The sequence below is a fragment of the Hyperolius riggenbachi genome, chromosome 4, assembly GCF_040937935.1.
Source record: "Hyperolius riggenbachi isolate aHypRig1 chromosome 4, aHypRig1.pri, whole genome shotgun sequence".
Classification (NCBI taxonomy): domain Eukaryota; kingdom Metazoa; phylum Chordata; class Amphibia; order Anura; family Hyperoliidae; genus Hyperolius; species Hyperolius riggenbachi.
Genome location: NC_090649.1, coordinates 409,505,877 through 409,524,268, shown reverse-complemented (window position 1 = coordinate 409,524,268; position 18,392 = coordinate 409,505,877). Strand labels below are relative to the sequence as shown.

Genomic DNA, 18,392 nt, shown 5'->3' with positions numbered 1-18,392 from the left:
CACAGCCCCAGCTCCGCAGGGCCTATGCTGCATGCCAGGTACGACGGTGTCACGCCATCTTAGACATGGCTTGTCTCAAAGCGGAGAGTCACACTGGAGCAGCTCTCCTGGCTGCTCTTAAGAAACAGGTGGATGAGTGGCTGACCCCGCACCACCTGGAGATAGGCAACGTGGTGTGCGACAATGGCAGCAATCTGCTTGCCGCTTTGCATATGGGGAAGCTGACACACATACCCTGCATGGCACATGTCATGAATCTAGTGGTTCAAAGATTTGTGGCAAAGTACCCTGGCTTAGCGGATGTCCTGAAGCAGGCCAGGAAGTTCTGTGGGCATTTGAGGCGCTCTTACACAGCCATGGCACGATTTGCAGAAATTCAGCGTAAAAACAACATGCCGGTGAGACGCCTCATTTGCGATAGCCCCACTCGCTGGAACTCGACCCTGCTCATGTTCTCCCGCCTGCTAGAACAGAAGAAAGCCGTCACCCAGTACCTCTACAACTGGAGTAGAACGAAACAGTCTGGGAAGATGGGGATGTTCTGGCCCGACAACTGGACACTGATGAAAAATGCATGCAGGCTCATGCGGCCGTTTGAGGAGGTGACCAACCTGGTGAGCCGCAGTGAGGGCACCATCAGCGACTTAATTCCCTACGCGTACTTCTTGGAGCGTGCTGTGCGTACAGTGGCGGATGAAGCTGCGAATGAGCGTGACCAGGAACCGTTACGGCAGGAACAGGCATGGGACCAATTTTCATCAGACCCAGCTGTTTCCTCAACACCTGCGGCAGCACAGAGGGGGGAGGAGGAGGAAGAAGAGAGGTCGTGTGCAGAAGACGAGTCAGACTCAGAGGATGATGAGCAAGGTGTTTCTTTGGGGGAGGAGGAGGAGGAGGGGACAGCGGCAGGAGAACAACCGCAGCAGGCGTCGCAGGGGGCTTGTGCTGCTCAACCTTCCCGTGGTATTGTTCGCGGCTGGGGGGAGGAGTTTGACTTACGTGACATCACTGAGGAAGAGCAAGAGGAGATGGAGGGTACTGGATCCGACTTTGTGCAGATGTCGTCTTTTATGCTGTCCTGCCTGTTGAGGGACCCCCGTATAAAAAACCTCAAGGGGAATGAGCTGTACTGGGTGGCCACACTACTAGACCCTCGGTACAGGCACAAAGTGGCGGACCTGTTACCAACTCACCTGAAGGTGGAAAGGATGCAGCACATGCAGAACCAGCTGTCAACTATGCTTTACAATGCCTTTAAGGGTGATGTGACAGCACAACGCCAGCAAGGTACCACTGCCACTAATCCTCCTCCCGTGTCCACGCAGTCAAAGACAGGACGCTCCAGCGATCTCATGGTGATGTCGGACATGCGGACGTTCTTTAGTCCAACGCCTCGCCGTAGCCCTTCCGGATCCACCCTCCACCAACGCCTGGAACGGCAGGTAGCCGACTACCTGGCCTTAAGTGTGGATGTAGACACTGCTGTGAACAGCGATGAGGAACCCTTGAACTACTGGGTGCGCAGGCTTGACCTGTGGCCAGAGCTGTCCCAATTTGCCATCCAACTTCTCTCCTGCCCTGCCGCAAGCGTCCTCTCAGAAAGGACCTTCAGCGCAGCTGGAGGCATTGTCACAGAGAAGAGAAGTCGCCTAAGTCACAAAAGTGTTAAAACCTCACCTTTATCAAAATGAATGAGGCATGGATCCCGGAGGGCTGCTGCCCGCCCCAAGACTAAGTCAGTCCCCGCACACACAGCATCTCTGCCTGCACGCCGTGTGACTGGCTGCCTGGCCTGCCCCAAAAAGACTAAGTCGCTCCCAGTCCCTCCACACAGCATGTCTGCCTGCAGGCCGCTTTACTACCTTCTCCGCCACCACCAACAGGGTCCGGGACTCCAGGCGGATTGCTGAATTTTTTAGGCCGCTGCTAGCAGCGGCCGCTGTAATAATTTTTATGGTGCGTGTACATGACTGCCTAATTTTTCTGGCTGCACTGAGGGCAGCTGCAACAACAAAAGAAAAGGCATGTACATGCGCCCATTCCCCTTCGTGATCATTACCTTGCCGTGGTGAAGGGGCTTGCGTATCACAATGAAGCAATGACCGGCGCCTAGATGAGTGTCTCGGGGGGCACACAAAAGATAATAAGGTCGTTGCTTCATTGTGGTCAGACCAAATTTGATCAGCTGGACAGTCACTGTTCTGTCATTCAGCTACATCAGCCAGGCCGACCATATGGGCTGTAAAGCCACCAAAACCTGCACTCTCGCCATGGTGCGCACCAGTCCAGCACGGCCGTCACTACACAAACAGCTGTTTGCGGTGCGTTACACGGTGAGTTTGGTGTGTCAGTGTGAAGCAGTACCTTAATTACACTACCTGATTGATGTATACACATGCAAGATGTTTGAAAGCACTTTAGGCCTGTCATTTAGCATTCAATGTGATTTCTGCCCTTAAAACGCTGCTTTGCGTCAAATCCAGATTTTTCCCGGGGACTTTTGGCGTGTATCCCACTCCGCCATGCCCCCCTCCAGGTGTTAGACCCCTTGAAACATCTTTTCCATCACTTTTGTGGCCAGCATAATTATTTTTTTTTTTCAAAGTTCGCATCCCCATTGAAGTCTATTGCGGTTCGCGAACTTTAACGCGAACCGAACGTTCCGCGAAAGTTCGCGAACCCGGTTCGCGAACCTAAAATCGGAGGTTCGGCCCAACTCTAGTCCTCAGTGTAGCCAGGTGTTCCCCGTATTGCCAGCAGCAATTACACACCTTCCAGGCTCCAGCGATGAGCAGCTCTAGACCTCTCTGCTCTGGCCGCCATCCTCGCTCGCTTTGCCGTTAAGTTCCGGGTCACTGCTTGATGACATCATCAAGCCAGGACCCAACACTTAAGGCAGAGCGAGCAGGGATGCCGGCCATAGAGGAGGGGAGTAACGATCGCCGGGGGAACGTCAGGAAGGTGAGTGGATCCTCTTCTTCCCCTCCTACCGCCACTGCACAATAGTGATCACTATGATTGGCCAGTGATCGTAGTGATCACGTGATCAGAAGCCAATCGCGATGGCTCCTGATCACTGAGGGGAGATGTCAGCTGTCATATGACAGCTTAATCTCCCCTCTCGGGTGCGCACGATTGCGTCCGAAGCGGAAGCAGCATTCTACGCTGCATCAGAGTTGGACAGCCACAAGTGCGGCGTAGGATTTACATTACGCGGTACCCAAAAAGTGACTCCATCCTAACTAATCAGTTGTTCTGCAGCAGTGCACTATGAAAAAGCTTTCATTCAGAACCAGGGCCGATCCTCTCTACAATAGCCCTGGGGCAATTGCCTCCTTTTCCCCTATGGTAGCGCCGGCCCTGGTTATAACACATAGCTGTAAACAATACAGTGCCGCGATCTTGCACCCTCTTTCCTCCTCTCCCCCCAGAGTGGCACCCTTCACCCCACGCACCCAATGCAGGGGCAAACCCAGGATTTTCAAGGGGGGATTCCTTTCGGCATGCCGCACTCTACTGCGCCTGCGTTTGCCCACAAAAGAAGGGTGCCACTCTGGGGGGAGAGGACGGAAGAGGGTGCCACTCTGGGTGGGTAGTAGGGTGCCATTGTGGGGGAGAGGACAGAGAAGGGTGCCAACATGGGTGGGTGGTAGGGTGCCACTTTGAGTGGGTGGAGGGTGCCACTCTGGGGGGGGGAGAGGAGGGTACCAACATGGGTGGGTGGTAGGGTGCCACTTTGGGTGGGAGAAGGGTGCCACTTTGGGTGGGAGAAAGGTGCCACACTGGGGGAGAGGATGGTGCCAACCTGGGTAGGTAGGAGTGGGTGCCACATTGGGTGGGGTGAAGGGTGCCACTCTGGGGGGAGAGGAGGTAGGAGGACGCCACTCTGGGTGGGTAGGAGTGGGTGGGTAGGAGGGTGCCATTGTGGGGGGAGAGGACAGAGGAGGGTGCCAACATGGGTGGGTGGTAGGGTGCCACTTTGGGTGGGAGGAGGGTGCCACTGTGGGGGGAGAGGAGGGTGCCAACATGGGTGGGTGGTAGGGTGCCACTTTGGGTGGGAGAAGGGTGCCACTCTGGGGGGGAGGAGAGTGCCAACATGGGTGGGTGGTAGGGTGTCACTTTGGGTGGGAGAAGGGTGCCACTCTGGGGGGAGATGAGGGGTCCAACCTCGGTGGGTAGGAGTGGGTGCCACATTGGGTGGGGTGAAGGGTGCCACTCTGGGGGGAGAGGAGGGAGGAGGATGCCACTCTGGGTGGGTAGGAGTGGGTGGGTAGAAGGGTGCCATTGTGGGGGGAGAGGACAGAGGAGGGTGCCAACATGGGTGGGTGGTAGGGTGCCACTTTGGGTGGGTGGAGGGTGCCACTGTGGGGGGAGAGGAGGGTGCCAACATGGATGGGTGGTATGGTGCCACTTTGGGTGGGAGAAGGGTGCCACTCTGGGGGGAGATGAGGGGTCCAACCTGGGTGGGTAGGAGTGGGTGCCACATTGGGTGGGGTGAAGGGTGCCACTCTGGGGGGAGAGGAGGGAGGAGGATGCCACTCTGGGTGGGTAGGAGTGGGTTGGTAGGAGGGTGCCATTGTGGGGGGAGAGGACAGAGGAGGGTGCCAACATGGGTGGGTGGTAGGGTGCCACTTTGGGTGGGAGGAGTGTGCCACTCTGGGGGAGAGGAGTGTGCCAACATGGGTGGGTGGTAGGGTGCTACTTTGGGTGGGAGAAGGGTGCCACTCTGGGGGGGAGAAGGGAGGAGGGTGCCAACATGGGTGCGTGGTAGGGTGTCACTTTGGGTGGGAGAAGGGTGCCACTCCTTACATAAGTGTCCCTTTAAAGAGACACTTAAGCTGGAAAAAAATAAGTTTTACTCACCTGTAACTAGCGCTATTGCGGGCCGCAATGCATACAAAAATACGCGTTGCCGCATTACGAACGCATAGATATGCGGCAACGCGTATTTTTGTACGCATAGCGGCCCGCAATAGCGCTAATTACAGTCGAGAATGCGGAAAAAGCTATGCGTGGCCAGTCCTGACAGGCCTGTCGGCAAAAACGAAACTAGCTGGCAGCGGGGGACCAGAGGATTAGTGAGTGGCTGCGAGGACACAGGACTGCTGCAGGGGGCTGGTAGAAGCCGCAGGTGAGTAAAACTCATTTTTTTTCTGACTTAAAGAGACTCCGTAACAAAAATTGCATCCTGTTTTTTATCATCCTACAAGTTCCAAAAGCTATTCTAATGTGTTCTGGCTTACTGCAGCACTTTGTACTATCACAGTCTCTGTAATAAATCAATGTATCTTTCCCTTGTCAGACTTGTCAGCCTGTGTCTGGAAGGCTGCCAAGTTCTTCAGTGTTGTGGTTCTGCTATGCACTCCCCCCTCAGGGGGGAAAGAAACACACAAATGATCTCTTGAGATTCAAAAGGAATGCTGTATACAGCCTGCTTATGTATGGATGTATTTTCTATGTGTGGACATACTGTACATCAACCTACTTCCTGTTTTGGTGGCCATTTTGTTTGTTTATAAACAAACTTTTTAAAACTGTTTTTAACCACTTTTAATGCGGCGGGGAGCGGCGAAATTGTGACAGAGGGTAATAGGAGATGTCCCCTAACGCACTGGTATGTTTACTTTTGTGCAATTTTAACAATACAGATTCTCTTTAAGGTTCACTTTAAATTGATTACTAATTTTAAAACGTTAATATGAAGGAAAATTAACCAGGATAGAAAGGACCAGTGTGGTTTGAATTATAAGACAACATATTTTGCTTATGAAATCTTTATGGTATGGCTTAAATGTCCCTCTTTTTCATCTCAAAAAGTTGGGAGGTAGGCTCTCATTATGTGGGTTCCGAGTCCAATTGTGCTGCTGCTGCCCTAAAATTTACGATGCTTAGTTTCGCAGTATGATCCTGAGCTGGGAGATTCCCTATTCTGTACTGCTCAGTCACCCCAAGTATCTCCGCAGCCACGCCTCATACACTCCCCAAATTTTGAGTGTATGGAGGGGGTCTCTGAAATATCTCTGTCTGTTCCTAAATGCCCCCTCCCCCAGCCCTGCTGGTTATCAATATAGGTTTGTATACTCTGTCTATCTGGGGGTTTCGGGGGCCTGCAATTTGGCACATAGATAGTTGGGTGGGGTTGGGGGATTTGGGGAGTGCAGGATGCGTAGCTGCGGAGGTAATTGGGGTGATTATTTTCAAGTTCCCAGTGCGCATGCGTGAGTAAGACAGCTCTAGGGTAACACGATCAGACACTAGTACTCTAGCACAGGAACAGTGATTGCATTGCGAACACCAGATGGATTGTACGTACGCTGATGTTCTATGGAAACGCCGTCTTGTAGGAATAGGCTGGTCCTCTGCTCAGAGCGCTTAGTTATGATTGGCTTTTAGCATGTAGGGCGTGTCCAGCGCTTCTGTCGGGCTGTCCTTTAGGCGTGGCTAGTGAGCCAGGGACGCCATCTTTTGATTGGCTGGTTCGTGTGTGGAAGGCGTGGCTGGGCATACAGGAAGAAGGGGTGTTGGCTTGTCATGTAGGCTCAGTCTAGCAGCAGACAGTGGGGCTCTGGGTTCTGTGTTATTATCTCTGAGCTGGGACCAGGTAACGTTATATGTGCAGTGTGTGTGTTCTCTGCTTGTGTCCTGTGCTGCCTGTCCTCTACAGAATGCTGCCCACTGCTCTGTGCTCTATATGGGCTGCACAGCAGAGTCACTGCTGGAAATACCACATTTATTCTCAGTTCTATTTAGATGTGTAATTATGTGAGGTTGTCTTATCGTCCTATGTGTTTGTTTTGAAGCTTTTAATTCTGGATACACACCATGCAATTTCCCGCCTGACAGACAGGAATTGGGTTATTATTTCCGACATGTCCGATCGGCTCCCGATTGATAAAGTGATTGGTTTTGCGCAGTTATTATTGGAAAATTTCTTTATTGATCAGGTGCACTTTGGACATGTACACAGGATGCAACTTCCCAACAGACCACCCGTCGAACGGGCGGGAAATTGCATCGTGTGTGTACCCAGCATAAGGTGCCCATACATCTAGGAATGATGGGCAGGTTTGACTGAGAGACAGATCTCTGTTTCTGATCGAAGAGCGTATCTGTTGGCTGATTCTCGATTTCAGCGTGAAATCTCTAGGGAATTGGCCTTATGACATTGAATCCGCCACTTCTGCCGTTGTCATCATCCGACTCCAGGTACCCAAAATGACTCTGACTGCCTGAAAGAGTTAAATATCAGGTATGTAAGTGGCTGACTCAGTCCTGACTCAGACAGGAAGTGACTACAGTGTGACCCTCACTGATAAGAAATGCCCCTTTTTTACCTCTTTTTTGCTCTCAGAAGCCATTTTCTGCTAGGAAAGTGTTTTATAGTTGGAATTTCTTATCAGTGAAGGTCACACTGTAGTCACTTCCTGTCTGAGTCAGGACTGAGTCAGCCACTTGCATACCTTATATTTAACTCTTTCAGGCAGAGAAAGAAAAAAAGGAACACAGCATAGTTATTTGTGTGCTAGGCACTGTACATACCCATGTCTATCTCATCATGTCACATTTCAGTTGGGGTATCCTTTAATATCTGTAGCTGGCTTCCAGGGAAATAGAATCAAGATAGGTAAAAAGGGCACCACGCAGACAAGGACGTTTGTGTGCCGCCATAGGCCGTAATGTGAATGAGTGCTAATGGGGCGTTCAGTGAGTAGTTTTGGTGCTAGCAAAAGACGGAGCCCAAATTACAATTGAAAAATCACAATTCGGCTGCCAGCAATAACTGGAAGGCGAATTGTATCTTACCCCCACTTCACGGCACCTTGAAGGGGGAAAAGTAGCCACAGCTGGGTGAGATGTTGTCGGCTTCACCCTGTGCCCAAATATCCTGGCACCCTTATTATATGTATGCAATAGAATGCATGTACAATGTTTCTGTGAGCTAAAACATTGTTCTAAGGTATTAAATTGTGGCTGGATAGTATAATGGTTAAGGGCTCTGCCTCTGACACAGGAGACCAGGGAGCGAATCTCGGTTCTGCCTGTTCAGTAAGCCAGCACCTATTCAGTAGGAGACCTTAGGCAAGTCTCCCTAACACCGCTACTTCCTATAGAGCGCGTCCTAGTGCCTGAAGCTCTAACGCTTTGAGTCCATCAGGAGAAAAGCGCTATATAAGTCTTTGTCTTTTCTTTTGAATTAGTGGAATCTTCCTTATACACTTTCCTCATGCAATACCTGAACTGGTTTTGCTGAAAATAGACAACACTTCTGTGTTTAATGTGCTTGCCACTCTTGGTGGATTTACAACAGAACTGCAGGGAATGTATGTGTACAATATATTAATACAGTGTGATACTCATTAAAGGGCACCTGTAACCCCACCTTCCTTTAAAGTTAGATGCTTACCTCAGTAGGTGGGTAGGTCCTCCTATGCCCCTTCTGCGCTGTGCTGGGACCCGCTGAACAATCTTTGATATTAAAGTTGAAGATTGCTCATGGCCGTGCTCCCCTCCATGTACAAGCGTGGCCACTCTGCAAAGGTGCAAAGTATGTCCTGTGTAGGAACACAGGGGCCCTTCAAGCATGGTCCCTTTCTGCATGAAGGGCTCTGTGATATTGTGCAAGCGTGAACCCACTGGCACCTGTGCAGTGTGGTCGCACTCAGGGCTGTGGAGTTGGTACAAAAATCCGACTACTCAGTTTATGAAATCTCCGACTCTAGGTACCCAAAATTGCTCCGACTCCTCGACTCCACAGCCCTGGTCGCACTCCTACGTGAAGGGGAGCGCAGCCACAAAGTTAAAGAGAGTTTATGGGCCTGATTCACTAACTGGTGCTAACCTAGTTAGCACGCCTAAAGGCTTTGGGCATGCTAAGTAGTTAGCACGCACCAAGCTGAATCAGATCGCGCTCAAAGTACCGGTGCGCGTGACACGTCGCATCGGATGCGACAAACGCCGCACTCTATGCACCTATAACGGCGCATTGTATGCGACCTTAACGTCGCATGGGTGCGACATTAAGGTTGCATTCAATGCGCTGCTATAGGCGCATAGGGTGCGCCGTTGCCGTCTCACCCAATGGGACGTTTCTCACGCACTGGCCTTTGCACGTGCAAAGTTTTGCGCATGTTACTTTGCGCACGAGCGCTAATTAGCGCAGCAAAAGATTTTTAGGCGTGATAAGGGGCTTTTCACTAGCATGCTAACAGCCCTTAGATTGCATAGGAGCATCCAGAGGATTGCAAGTGACCCCTCCCACCCAGGCCACTGCTTCTTTGGCCCGTTTCTAGGCAGGAGGCTTTGGACCATCTCTACCAGGACTGCTAGACACATGGACTCTTTCTTCCCTTCTGTGGGCAGCCTCCTTAACTCCCTCCATTCTTCCACCACCTGCTGAGCTGCAGCCAGCACAGTGTATTCGGTCAACCAGTCAACCGACTCAAAATTAATAAACTGATTAGACTTTTTTCCGTGCCACTTTTCTTGGTAATGTGTCCAGGCAGGACCCAGTCATGCTTGGCAAAATAAACTTATTCTGATTTTTACATGAGCATTCATTGCTCATTCATTTATCGCATGCTGTTCCCACCACGACCTACATCTTGCAGCATGTCTGATTGATACATTCAACCAATTTCGGCCTGAAATTGGTCGCATGATGAATCGGGCTTGTTCTTGGCGGCACCAATTTTCACCCAATTATAATCATATCGGATGGTCAATTGGCCGCGAAACCGCCTGATGTATGGCCACCTTAACCCCACAGCTTTGTACATATCTACCATAGGATTGGCTGATTAGATAATCTATAAAGCTTTGTGCTAATGCTAAATGGTTCTCGGCTGAGTTGGGTGGTCGGGGCTGCCTTTGCTGAGAATCTAGCGCGCAGGTGTGGAACTCCAGGCCTGGAGGGCCAGATCAATGCCAGTGTTTAGGAGGGACTGAGAAAGAGAGGAAAGTGTACTACCTGATGGACCACACCTTTCCTGATTCAGACCCATCAATTGAATTGAGAGGTGTCAAAAATGTGTGAGGACCTTGTCCCTTGGTTTGACATCCCTGATCTAGTGTGTGTTTAGCAGCCCCAATATGTCGACGAGACCAGATCATCTCGTCCAAGTGTAGACAGAGCCTATTGTTCTCCTCCTTCTGTGTTTTCTGCTGTGTGCCATCGCCCCTTCACCCCCCCCCCCTTCCTCAACATAGCAACAGAAAATGTGCCTGGAGGCTAGCGATGCATCTGTACAGCACTCTATTCCAATTTGTCACTTGAGAGATAGGGACTCGATCCCCAAGGCTCTGTACTCGTATCCAATTTTAATCTGCAGATGACAGGCCAAATTTAGCACTGCCATGTAGTATGAGGGTCAACAGATTTTGAATACTATGAACAGGTATGCTCTCATACTACATGGAAGTGGTAAAATTGGCCTATCATCTGCAGATAAAAATTGGATGTGTATGTATCTTAAAGGGGTAAAGACCTCATATGTGTGTACAGGCTTTAGCTGGTGTACAGGTATCCTATATAATAATAGCTGTGTCCCTGCGTCATCCTGTCCCCGTGTCCATGTGTTGTGCTGCTGCGCACAACGGACAGCCGTTGGGACAGGAAGACTGGGCCAGGGAGGCGGGCGAACGGGGGCACGTGGCTGCATGTGCACTGACTGGCGACGTGAAAAGACCTAGAGCCCGTTTTTAAATGTGCTTAGGTCAACTAGTTCACAATAAAGAGCTTACTGAATGTACAGCAAAAGAAGCAAGCTGGAAATTTGGAAGCTGTAAATTACAAGAAATGATGGTGCAAAAAGCCAGTTAGTGTTTTATTGACAGACTACAGCCAGCAGCATTGTGTGTGTGTGTGTGTGTGTGTGTGTGTGTGTGTGTGTGTCAGAGCATTGTAATGCAACCTACTGCCACCTTTCTCCAAGTGTGTACAAGCTCAAAAGCGGGGAGTTATCCATACCTAGTATATTTTTATTTGTTTTCCAACAAGGTTTTGCGTAATACAGAGTGGCAAGCCTGAAATAGCTAGCCATATTGATATCAGCCATTTATATCCTTGGCCATGTTTATAAGTTTCCTCAAGTCAGAGGCAGCGTGCAAGATGATGACTGTCATTTAATCCAAAGCTATGTGCTCGGGCACTGAACCGCTCCCCTCAGCATCCTTTTGTTAGAATGAAGTCATGTGTGCATATTTATATATAGTGTGTGTCTGTGTTGTGTTGTGTGTATCTATGTCTACCTGTTTATTTACTTACGTGTGTGTGTGTGTGTGTGTGTGTGTGTGTGTGTGTGCCTACCTGTTTATATACTTGATATAAACTGGGTGAATAGTTTTTATTGAAAACATCCTGGAGTCCATGTGTAAAGCAAACCTGGGAGGTTTGCAGTGGCCCAATATGGGGATACTTACCTTTGGGAGGGGAAGCCTCTGGATCTTAGAGAGGCTTCCCCTGTTCGCCTCCAATGGCTGAATCCAGTGCTGAGATCCCCGTGGTTCGGCCACACTGCGCCTGTGCAGTAGTATGGACTAGATCGGGCTCGGCTTTTTCCGCTGGAGCCCGAGCTGGTCCATGCTAGTGCTTGAGCTGTAGACGAACAATCTTTCAGGTGTCCCAGCGCTGGAATGAGCCGATGGAGGAGGACAGGGGAGGCCTCTAAAGGACCAGAGGCCTCTCCTTCCCGAGGTGAATTCCTCTTGGGGGCACTTTTTCCCCTACAGGTACACTTTAAAGTTATTTGATTTATGTTTCTGCATAGAAGTTTTTAATTGCCAAATTGTTTTGTTTTTTTTTTTCTTTATCGCTTTACTGCTAATGGAAGATGCCCATACTATGTACGTAAGGACTTAATATGCATAAAGTAAGTGTTAACATAATTTGTATGCAGCAATTTACCGTATTTTTTTGGGACGATAAGACGCTCCTAGGTTTAGTGGAAAATAAAGGGGGGGGGGGGGGGGGGGATGCTAAACTTGCTGCTTCTTGTGGATCTTCTCCCCCCCCCATCAATCTGTCTACCTTGTGTCTAATGTCCCCTTTGTCTCTCTGTGTCCCTCTTGTGTTCTTTTGAGTCCCCCGTCTGTCCCTCTGCATCTCCCATGTGTCCCTCCGGGTCCCCCATTTGTCCCTCTGTCTGCCGCTTGTTTATAACTCACCCCACCATCCACGCTGCTCTATATCCCAGCAAGAGAGGCAACACATTCTTCCCTGCATGTGACCGCACACCGTGTCCCCTGCATGCCGCGCCGCTGTGTAGTGCCATTGCTGCTCTTTATCCCAGCAATGGAGGCAACGCTACACATCACTGCACTTGACCGCACAGCAGGTCACATGCATGCTGCATGGATTGGCCACAGCCTATATATGGAGGTTGCCCCTGGAGCAGGTGAGATTACACCGCACAAGGCTGGGGGAGCAGAGTACAGGGAGTCCCTGACGAGATGGATCGCCGGGCATTCATATCAGCGGGTATTCAGAAGTCGGGGACTCGCTGTATTCGGTCCATAAGACACACTGACCTTTTTCTCCACACTTTTTGAGGGAGAAAAGGTACATCTTATGGTCCAACAATACGGTAATTATTGGGGTGATAAACAATTCGGCAGTTCAGATATTTTTTACAGGTAACTGGTGTTCTGGTCTGGGTGGATTTGCATCCAAATATATGTGGGTCCCTGTGGAATGATTGCAAAATTTTTTGCAACATACTCTGACCTTTTTTTTTTTTTTGCGTTTTTTTGGCATGATTTCCATATACGGTAGTTGTTAGTTGCATTGTGTTTTATGTGTGAGGTGATTGATGCATTTTAAATATAGGGTAATTGCTGCATTTCATATGTGAAGTGATTGGTGGATTTCAAATGTGGGGGTAATTGCTGCATTTTAAACGTTAGGCACCACAGAATTATTTTATTTTTATTTTTTCCCCCTAAAACTTCAGTCTGAATTGCTGTGTTGGCAGTTTAAGATAAATAACAGGGTTTTGGCTGCAGTATAGGCACTCGCTCTCTAAAAGGTTCACCATCACTGCTCTAGGTCCCCCTTCACCATTCAAGCATCCAGCCTCATTCTTGTCCCAACATCCCCTGCCTTTTGCAAAAATCCTGCAGGTGTCTTGGTTGCGTACACTAGTGATGTCACTTCCCTCAGGATTCATTGGAAAATGTATGCCGGTGTTGTGTCTGATTACGCTGCCTGTGGATTTACGCTGCCCCGCATGCGCAGTAGGAGACTGTGCGGCCACAGTTCCCATTGAATGATGCTGCTGGAGGTAAAATAATAAATATCTCCGCTCCCACACCTCTTACACTCCCCAAATTTTCAGGGTAGGGAGGGAACCCCCAGAACGACCTCTATGCCAAATTGCAGCCCCCGAGCCCCGCTGGTTCCCGAGATAGGTTACTGTAATCTATCTCCTGAACCAGCGGGGCTCGGGGGCTGCAATTTGGTATAAAGGTAGTTCGGGGGGTCCTCTCCCTACCCTGAAAATTTGGGGAGTGTAAGAGGTGTGGAAGCAGAGATATTTAGTATTTTACCTCCAGCAGCATCATTAACTTCACACTGAGCATGCGTGCTACTCAGTGTGGGGGGGAGCTTCCGGGCAGCGCAATCAGACATTACACCAGCACCAACAAAAGGTGCCAATCGATACCTGCTGAAAGTGACAGTCATTGCAAAGCAATTTGCATAAAAGTATCAGCACTGTGTTTCACTTCCATTGTGAATGAGCCTCTGCACTCACCAGCAGCTTGTAGAGAATTGCACGGTCTGCTTTATGGATTTATCTTGGCCACAGTGAAAGCTGTCTGGGCTCTCTTCAGTGGCGTGAGATGCAGAATAAATCGCCATGTTCCTGTAAGCTGACACTAGACTAGGCATATTTTCATTCAGTGACTATTCTCACTCTTGTGACAGCTGCCTTCTGTGTGCTTCACCCAGTTCTAGTAGCTGCTGAGCCACACAGCACTGCAAATGGCGCACAAGTGGTCCACTCTACTCCGCATGCAGGAAGATGCTACTGCAAGCACATAACTGCCTGTTACAGCTTTTTACTGCACTATTTTGTTTTATATCTTCACAGGGGCTAAGCTCTCAGCACTCTCGCCTGGTAGCTCCGTGGAATCCAGCTTAATTTTCAGTAAGGCTGGGAACACACAATAGCCCTAGCCAGAACCCAAATTATGCTGAGAGATAGGTTATCAGTGAGTGGGGATACTTTAGTAGGAGGGCAGGGGTATAGCTAGATCAGGGTGCACTGTCTTTCAGCTTCACCATGCGCCCCCCCCCCCCCCCCCCCCCCCGCCGTTTTTATATGTATACGTTCACATCGGCCCTGTTCCCCAGGGTGCAACAGCAAGCGACCTGCTTGGTGCATTGACTCAACCAAGGGCATTGTTCTCTCTTTTCACCCTGCTGGCTCCATGCTCTGTTGGGCCCCCTCTATATCAACAGAATGAGTTGCAAACCTGGGGGCTAGCAACCCATCTGTACATCCTTGGCCTTGTACTGTCCTCAGAGGATCGAGTCCCAATCGTGTGTGTGTGTGTGTGTGTGTGTGTGTGTGTGTCTTAAAGTGGAAGGAGGCGGCGCACAGACGGAGCTCTATACAATTGCAGCTGGTAGCTATGCTAGTCTGTAAAGTGGACCTGAACTCTTGCACAGGACAGAAGGCAAACAGAGAGATGCACCCTGTATGTTACCGTATTTGGACACAAATGAGGGGGAATTAAACAAGCTAAACTCTCTAATCACAAATTATGATGAATCAGGAAGTAGAAGCAGTGCAGATTTATTTTAGGATTTGTATCAGCTGTAGTAGTAGTGTGTTTTTTTTTTTTTGTTTTTGCTGGATTGTCACCATAAAAATCAATTTCAGCAGCAACTGGTCTAAATATATTAAGTGATAAAGATGCTAATCCTGCAGTCAAAACTTTCAAAACTTTTTCTGCTGTTATGGTTTGGAGCTATCTCTTACCTTAGGAGCACTGGCCCTTAGCCATTGCCATTCAGTTGCATTCTGGGGGTTATTTTTATCTATAATCTTCCTCTTCCCTTTATTTCCCTGCCTAGCTACTTAGCTGAAACATGATCCTCTGCTCACTTGTGTTTACAAGCAAGGCTGAGGTGACTCGGCAATTGGAGGCGAAAAGAAAAAAGTTAAGGGACGTAATTACATCAGTATTTAGCCTCAGGCTAGATTCACAGTGGGACGTTGCGTTTTGATGCCACGTTAAAGTCGCACCACAAGCTTACAACGCAACGCGCCCAAAAAGTGGCAACGCAGCGTTACCGTCGCATACAGCAGATACAGTAAAAAATACAGGCAATGAAAAGTATGCTTCCAAGTCATTACTGAGCATGTGCAAACAGTCCAACGCAGCTAATAACGTGTATAACGCACTGCATGCAGTACTTTTACTTAACGTGCAGCGTTAAACACCAACGCAACGTGTGCACTGTGAACGGGGCATTGATTTTTCATTGCAGTGAGTTATTCTGCGTTAAATGCTGTTTTAACGCGCGACTTTAACGTCCCACTGTGAACTTAGCCTCAAACTGGGCAAAATACCTGGTTTCCACCAGAAATTCTCTTTAATTCGCTATATAAAATTCACCGAAAGCAAAATGTGGACAGTACTATACATGTTATATAACTAAATCAAGTATTTACTTATACGTGTGTTTTTTTTGTTTTTTTTTGTTTCCCCTGGCATAGTATGGCTAATCCTCCTGCTTTTTAAAGGTTATTATGCTGTTGTGTATCTTTTAGAGCAGAGAGGATGTTCTGAGTTCAGGTCCTCTTTAAAGGAAATCATTTCTAGGCACTTTTAAAATTACAGGAACCCATAAATCGGTTTTAAAGACTTGTATGCTTCTGAATGAACTCTTTGTGGTTTTTCCTCAAATGCGTCACGTCTGCTTTGCCCCAAATTTGAATCCATTCTCTGTACTGGTTTCCTTATCTGGGTGCTGTTTCGTTCTTCCATAGCAAGATGCTTGTCATTCCCTTGGCAGGTTGTATATGCTACAGTATTATTTTCCACTTGTGTGTAGGAATGTAAAGCATGCAATGTGTAACCCCTACTCTTCCCAACTAGAGTTATGGCAGCACTGCCTCTCTCGGTATTCCATTAACAGGGAATGCCCACTTTAAAGAGACCCCCTATGTCACCAAGAGGGGAGGTAATGTCCCTTGCAGCCACATCATGGCAACGCTAGATCTTTACTTGGATATCTGTAGTGGCCTATTTGGAAAGGAGCTTAAAGTGGACCTGTAATGAGTTGTGTATGAAGGCTGTCTGTCATGTGTATTTACTTTAAAACGGTGCCAGTTGCCTGGCAATGCTGCGGTGTGTGTTTTTTAATTATTATTTATTTATTTATTTTTTTCCTCCCTGGCTTCAAGGGAACCTTAAAGAGGAATGAAACCCAGCATTTCTTCTTTGCTCTAAAAAATTATTTACAACATAATATATACAATCAGATTTTTTTTTTTTTTTTTATAGAACAGCATTCAGAGTGTTACACACAAGACTTGAACGTTCAGTGCAGAGAAATCTGGACTCATCCTAAGTGAAGATAATGTTATCTTGTGTTTACTTAGTTGTATCAAGTGATGAATGTGACACATTCTCTGACAGTGCAGAAGCTCCTGGACACAGACAGAAACTCAAAGCATTTCTGCCTTTAACATAATGCATAAAACCAGTAATAAATAAAATGCAAAGGCAGCTCTCAAAGCAAAAAAAAATGTACTTTTGGGAACTTTTAATTTCTAAATGAATAATACTTATGCACAAAAGCAAATATGATAACCGTATGGCATATAAAAAGTAGGAAGACATGTTTTTATTGAATAATATGTCAGGGTTTTATACCGCTTTAACTGAGGATATGGATTTTTCCTTTTTAAAATACCAGTTGCCCGACTCTCCTGCTGATCCTACTCTCTCTAATACTTTTAGCCGCAGCCCCTCAACAAGCATGCAGATCAGGTGCTCTGACTGAAGTCAGACTGGATTAGCTCCATGCTTGTTTCAGGTGTGTGAATCAGCCACAACTGCAGCCAAAGAGCTCAGCAGGACTGACAAGCAACTGGTATTGTTTAAAAGGAAACATCCATATCCCTCTGTTTAAGTTCCCTTTTAAGTAGAGTCTGAATCAAACATCCGAAACAAATACGTGATCGAAGCATTCACACCTTAGTCTGTGGCGTAAAATATTGGATGTAGAGAATCAGCAGGACAGGCAAGGAATTGCCATTTTACATACAGGGAGTCCCCGAGATACAAATGAGCCGCTTATCCTGTCAAGTCGTGAGAACAAGAGGAAGCGGAGTTCTCTCCCAGCTTGTATCTGACGGCTGTACAAGCTGTGCTAAAGGCCTGTACACACACTAGATTAAAGGCCTCATAGGTGGCTGATAATGACCACCTCTGCCAATAATCCAGTGTGTGTTCAGCAGCCCCTGACCAGCCCCGCCCAGCCAGAGATCCTCCAGGTGGAACCCACAGATGCCACTTTGACAGACTGTATGTGAATTACTGCTGGGCATCCTAAATTAACCAGGCGGCGCACCCGGCTAAACTACCCTGGCTATACCTCTGCACAGGGAGGAGGTGAGTTTGATTAGGTGATCTGTGTGCACAGGGAAGATGAAAGTTATTTCTCCCTTCCTGAGTAACGTGGGTGATGTGATGGGGAGGAAATTGGACATCTGTCTCTCATACCAGCAGACCAGATATTCTAAGTATATTTATTTATTGCCAAAAGTACAGATGTGCAACGCACAAAAGATTGTGCATTGCTGATTTAATAAAATACTATTGTGTGCATCTAAAAACGGGAAGCTGAAGCTGAAAAAGATCTTTAAAAATTGATGTTTGGTCTCTGATGGTCACCCCTCACTTGTACTATTTGATAATTTATAGCATTAGGTAAAGTTCCTGTGCTGGCATGTGTATTCATTGTACAGAAGTAGAGTGCAGAGTATTGCTAAGTGACAGCTCGGCTTGCTGATGTGGTTGGGTATCTTTGCGTGTTTAAACTTGTCTGACAAGGACACAGAGAACAGAATGACCTCCCCAGAGCTGACAAGCAGGAGCAGAGCTGCTCTGTGACGGGACAATGTAATCTGCATGCTTTCATTCGCACATTCACTGACTAGTGGAAGGAATTATTAACCTAACCCACGTCTTTCAATGGCTAGTAGCCTGCAGACACCAGGGAGCAGTTGTGCAGACCATGATCAAAACGTTGGAGTTGGAGCAATTTTGGGTGCCCGGAGTCGGGGAAAAAATGCTCCGACTCCTAATGAATTTAAAAATGTATGCACTCTCTCTGCTCATGAAATCAAATAATTTGATATGTTAACATTTGGTTTGGT

General features: G+C 48.2%; 1 protein-coding gene across 1 annotated transcript in view; it reads left to right on the top strand.

Moving 5' to 3' along the window:
* The first annotated feature begins 6,495 nt into the window (after positions 1 to 6,495).
* The window catches only part of CEP68 (centrosomal protein 68), a 46,574-nt gene continuing 34,677 nt past the window's right edge, over positions 6,496 to 18,392 (top strand). Inside the window, exon 1 of the mRNA XM_068232326.1 lies at positions 6,496 to 6,601. The gene's annotated coding sequence lies outside the window, so the exon portion shown is untranslated. The remainder of the gene's footprint in view (positions 6,602 to 18,392) is intronic.